The following is a 6,000-nucleotide window of genomic DNA, read 5'->3' on the forward strand; positions in this document are numbered from 1 at the left end:
TCCCTGATGACTACAAAATGCAGATCAGCAACTCTCTTGGAACTCTAAGACCTAGAGAGTTGTCAAGAGGCATTATGATATTAGGGACTTTTTCAGAGTCACATGGTCTCTATTTAAGAGGCAGGATTTTAACCCAAGTCATCCTGATTCCAAAGCAATGCTCTTATCCTTTATCTCATGCTGTCTTTTTATCTTCAGTTTATTTTCAAATTAATATTTATTTTTTTCAATTAACATAAATATTTTCTCAACCTCCTCCTCTTCTTCCCCTCCTTCCCTCCCTTCTTTACAACTAGGGAAAAAAGAGAAAAAAAAACCCTTGTAACAATTATGTGTAGTCAAGTAAAACAAATTCCCACTTTGGCTACATCCAAAAAATATGTCGCATTCTGCACCCTGAATCCATCCCCTCTCTGTCAGGAGGTGGGAAGTGTACTTCATCATCAATCCTTTGGAATCATGGGTTAGTCATTGATCAATGTTCCTATAGCCTTCTTTCATTCATTCATTCTTTCTTTTTTAGGCAATTAGGATTAAGTGACTTGCCCAGGGTCACACAATTAATAAGTTTCAAGTGTTTGAGACTGGATTTAAACTCAGGTCCTTCTGACTCCTGATCTAGTGTTCTATCCATGGCATCACCTAGCTGCTTCTATTCTTATAGCTTTCAAATTTATTTTTTTTATATTGTACAAATTACTCTTCTGGTTCTGCTTATTTCACTGTCTCAGTTCATATGAATCTTCTTATGTTTCTCTGAAACTAACACCTTTATCATTTCTTATAACACATTAGTATTACATCACATTCACAATTTATCCAGCTATTCCCCAATTGAAGTAACTCCTCCCCCTTAGTTGCCAGTTCTCAGCTTCTACAAAAAAAGCTTTTAAAAACTTATATTTTATTTCATTTATTTTATTGTATTTTATTAATTTATATTTTTGTATATTTAAGTCCTTTTCCTTTGGGTCAAAGGGACAAACAGTTTAATAATTTGGGGGGTATAGTTGAAAATTGCTTTCCAAAATGGCTATACTCTTTCAAAACTCCTCTAACCTTCTTTTAGAAGGGTAGTGTCAAAACCAAAAATTTGACTCTGGTGCCTTGACTAGGTAAAAGCAATTTTAAAAAATTGAATCAAACAACCAGAACTGAGTGTTAACAGGGTCTGTACATCAACTTGAATCAATCAAAGTCATTGTATGAAAGACTGAGGGACTGTCAAGTACCTTGTATAAAAGAGAGAAGCTATCTCAGGATCAAGAAGAAGAGATTCTGAGCATCACAGTGCTAGAGATTGGCACAAACATGGAGCAAAGGGAGGACTGAGCTGTGGTAGAAATGGAAAGATAGATATCAAAGAGAGTTCTTGCGTCTTCTGGCCTCTTAGAGAAGAGGGTCCAGGCCGAGGGAAGTTGTAAAAAAAAGGTCAATAAGCCCTTTTCCCAACTTCCCCTCCTGATACCTGTCTATCCATTGACACTAAATAAATTGCTGTTTTATTACCCAGTAAACTGAATTTTGCATCAACCGCAAGTGGCTAGGGGTTAGCTAAAGATAGTATAAGTATAAGATTAAGTAGAGAACTCAACCTTTTCTTAGGTGTTAGGAAGTTTTTCTTACTAGGGGCTTAGATCAACTGTGACTTAACTCACGTTTCCTCTAAAACAAACTACCAAAAACTAAAGAGAAAAAAACTAAGTATGCCTTAGAGACCATTATATTTCCCCCGACTTAAAATGAGCTAATCATTTTAACAAGGAATCACCCATTAATGTACCTATTTTCCCTTGCAGCCCCTCCAAAATTGGTCATTTTCCTTCTCTATTTTGCCAATCTGCTGCTCATGAAGTGAAATCTGTTACTTTAATTTGCAATTCTCTAATCACTAATGACTTGGAGCATTTTTAAAATATGGTTATTGGCAGCTTGAATTTCTTCCTTAGAAAATTCCTTGTTCTTTATTTTTTTCCTTAGAAAGTTGCTTGTTCGTAACCTTTTGAGGGAAATTAATCACATAGCCCTGAACCCATTTGCCTTCGATTTACAGAAGCCCAGGAAGATTAAATGATTCGACCAAGGCTACACAACTGTTAGGTGGAAGAGTTTGAACTGCAATTCTGGTCCAATTTACAACAAATTTCTAGAATTCTCAGTAGACGGAAGAACATCGGAAGAACATAGTGAATAATCATATGGGCAAGGATTCCTAACCAATGATCTCTCCTATCTGCCTTTCCATTAGACTTTGGTTTTCCCCCCTCCTACCCTTTTTCATCATGTTTTTGTTCTAAACCAGGTCAAGGCTTCTGAAATATATAGGATTTGGTTCTCTCTGCTCAACTCCCTGTGAAAGTCAACTTCAACTACAACTTCAACCAATATCGATTAAAGGACTTCTGTTTATTAGACTCTGACTGGCTCCTGGGAGTGGTGGGGCCGGGAAGGGATAGTAATACAAATATTAGATAGAACTTAGTTCCCAGACCTCCCGGGCTTCATGGTCTAGCGAGGGGATGACAGGCAAACATATAAAACATCTCTTGAATGTATTTTCTCACTTGGAGTTCAAAGGAACAAGAAATCCTGGCACATAGCCCCAGGAAAGCAAACAAACATGCTTAGGCCCATAGCCCAGGTAACAAGGAAGCAGGAGCTATAATGGTTGCTATGCCTAAACAAATAGACAGTCAAGAAAGAGAGGAGGCTTTCTGGAACCTGGGGTCAGAAGGCTTGAAACAGTGACTACTGAAAAAGATTCACTCCTAACTTATTGTACCAAAGAAATCCTGATAATAATAATAACATATATGGGGGGAGGGGAAAGAAACCCAGTGATTTCATCTATTAGGAGACTTATCTCGCAGAGGCAGGTTGGCCACTAAAACATCTTGTCTTAGAGAGATGTGGAGGGCTGAGGTGTCAAATATGCAGCCCTGTGGCCCCGCAAATGTAGCCCCAACCAGACTAAAATGTGATTTGGGAAAGTCTGGTAAAACAAAATTTCACTAAAACATTACATTTTTTAAAAACTAAGTCCCATATATGGCCTGCAGAGATCTTTATGTACACATTAATGGCCCCCATCCTATTTGAATTTGACGCCATGGCTCAAAGTGCATGAGAACTTGCCAGTAGTCCCATACCTAGAATGTAACAGAGTTTGAACTTTAACAAGAGTCTCCTTGGCTCTAGATTGGTCACAACACCTCAGTGCCTCAATATGAAGGAGGAGGAGGAGGAGGAGAAGAAGGAGAAGAAGGAGAAGAAGAAGGAGGAGAAGAAGAAGAAGAAGAAGAAGAAGAAGAAGAAGAAGAAGAAGAAGAAGAAGAAGAAGAAGAAGAAGAAGAAGAAGAAGAAGAAGAAGAAGGAGGAGGAGGAGGAGGAGGAGGAGGAGGAGGAGGAAGAAGAGGAGAAGAAAGAAGAGGAGGAAGAAGAAGAAGAAGAGGTGGAGGAGGAAGAGGAAGAAGAAGAAGAAGAAGAAGAAGAAGAAGAAGAAGAAGAAGAAGAAGAAGAAGAAGAAGAAGAAGAAGAAGAAGAAGAAGAAGAAGAAGAAGAAGAAGAAGAAGAAATTGTAAAGCGCTTAGAACAGTACCTGGTACATGTTGTTGTTCAATCATTTCAGTCATGTCTGACTCTTTGTGACCCCACTTGGGGTTTCCTTGGCAAAGATACTGGAGTGGTTTTCCATTTCCTTTTCCAGCTCATTTTACAGATGAAGAAACTGAAGCAGAGTTAAGTGACTTGCCCAGGGTCACACAGCTAGGAAGTATCTGAGGTTAGATTTGAACCCAGGCCCAGCACTCTATGCACTGTGCCACCTAGCTACCCACCTGGCACATAGTAAGTGCTATATAAATGCTAGCTATCATTATTAATTATATAATATTATAACACATAAATCATTATTAATGATATCTAGCATTTACATAGCATTTTAAGGTTTATGAAGCTTTGTAATGTTATTTAGTTTGATCCTCATAAACAACTCCAGGGAGGTCGGTGCTATAATTAATCTTCCCATTTTACAGATGAGGAAACCGAGGCACACAGAGGTTAAAGTCACTTCCCTAGGGTTACCGAACTAGTATCAGAGACAAGATTCAAATGTGAGTCTTCCTGACTCCAAATCCATCACTCTATCTGCTGTGCCAGCTGGCTATCTAAAGCTCACAAAATATTCCTGTGAGGAAGGTAGCTCAGGTAGTGTCCTCATTTTACAGATGTGGAAACATGGCTATCAAGTGGCAGGATCAGGACTCCAGAGCAGGTCTGCTTGAAGATAAGTCTCATGGTCCTTGTGTCTATGGCACACCGCCTCTCTAGGAGTTGTGCCAAGGGTAATGACAGTATAGGGCCCAGCAGTGGGGAACCTGTGGCCTTGAGGATATGTGGCCTTCTAGGTCCTTGGGTGAGGCCTTTTGATTGAGTCCAAATTTTACAGAACAACCCCTTGTATTAAAGGGATTTGTTCTATGAAGTTTGGGTTCAGCCAAAGGGCTGCACTTGAGGACCTAGAGGGCCACATGTGGCCTCAAGGATGCAGGTTCCTCACCCCTGGTATAGGCAGATGATTAGAGAGGAAGGGTAATTTAGGGCTGGGGGTAGGGGATGTCTGTAGGGGCTACTATTTATTATGGACCTTCAGATATTCAGTTAGATACTATTTCAAAAGTTCCCCAGCCCAGGTGGAGGAAGCTAGAGAGCCAGAACATAGAGTTGCCTGGACTGGAAGTGAATATTGTCATCTTTCATGATGTAGACATGTCTCTTACTCTAGGCTAGGTGGCAGAAACCTGAGTCCTTCCTTTGGTCACGTAGCTCAAACGTCTAGATAAATTTGAGTGAGTGCCTGAGAAGGAAGCTGGGTGGTAGACTGGTTAGAGTGCTAGACTTGGAGTCCGGAAGACCTGAGTTTGAATCTCACCTCAGACACTTACTAGCTGTGTGACTTGAGGCAAGTCACCTAATTTCTTTCTTCCTTAGTTTCTCCACCTATAAATGAAGACCAATAATAGCACCTTCATCACAGGGTTGTTGTGAGGCCCATATGAGATAACATACATAAAATGCTTTGCAAACCTTAAAATGCTGTATAAATGCTAGCTATTAGCTTTTTGTGTGGTGGCAAAGAACTGGAAACTGGGGATGCCCATCAGCTGGGGAACGATTGAATGTGATAGAATACTATTGTGTTGTAAGAAATTGTGGGGATAGGTTTCAGAAAAAAACCTTGGGAAGATTTGTATGGAACGATATTAAGTGAAGTGAGCAGAACCAGGAGAACAATTTGTTCAACAACAATATTGTAGATAAAGATAAATGACCTTGAAAGACTTATCTTCCTGATGGACACAGTAACCAACCACAATTCCAAAAGACTCGTGATGAGGCATGCTACTCACCTCCAGATTGACAACTGATGGTCTCAGAGTATAGACTGAAGCATATTCTTTTCTGTCTTTTTCTTTCTTTCATTCTTTTCGGGGGTGGGATGGGGGGAAGGCCAAGGTGGGAATTTGTATTGCATGATTATGCATATTTATGATGGGTTTTGTTTTTCTTGCCTTCTCAATGGGTGGGTGGGTAGGGATGATGGAGAGAGAAGATTTGGAACTAAAAATAAAATAAGATTGAATTTTTTAAAAATTCTAACTATTATTAAGTGAATGAAAGAAACAAGGTGACATTTATTTAACTATTTTCGATCCTTTAAAAATGATCTTTAAACTAGTAAATTTTATTGATGCCTCTCATTTTTATATCATTTCTGGATTTATACAAGTCCCCCTTCCACATTCCCGCTGCTTCCTTACACCTGGGAAATGTCCTGTCCCTAGTAACTATGAAGGACAGTTAACTGTAAACAACGAATTCTGAAACCAGTCAATGCAGCATTATGCCTTGTGGGTCTCCATTTCTCTCTTGATGGTAGAATGTCTATCTTATTATCTGTTTTCTGGGACCATTCTTTTTTTTTCAATTACTCAGAGTCCC

The sequence above is a fragment of the Trichosurus vulpecula genome, chromosome 4 (assembly GCF_011100635.1).
Source record: "Trichosurus vulpecula isolate mTriVul1 chromosome 4, mTriVul1.pri, whole genome shotgun sequence".
Lineage (NCBI taxonomy): Eukaryota > Metazoa > Chordata > Mammalia > Diprotodontia > Phalangeridae > Trichosurus > Trichosurus vulpecula.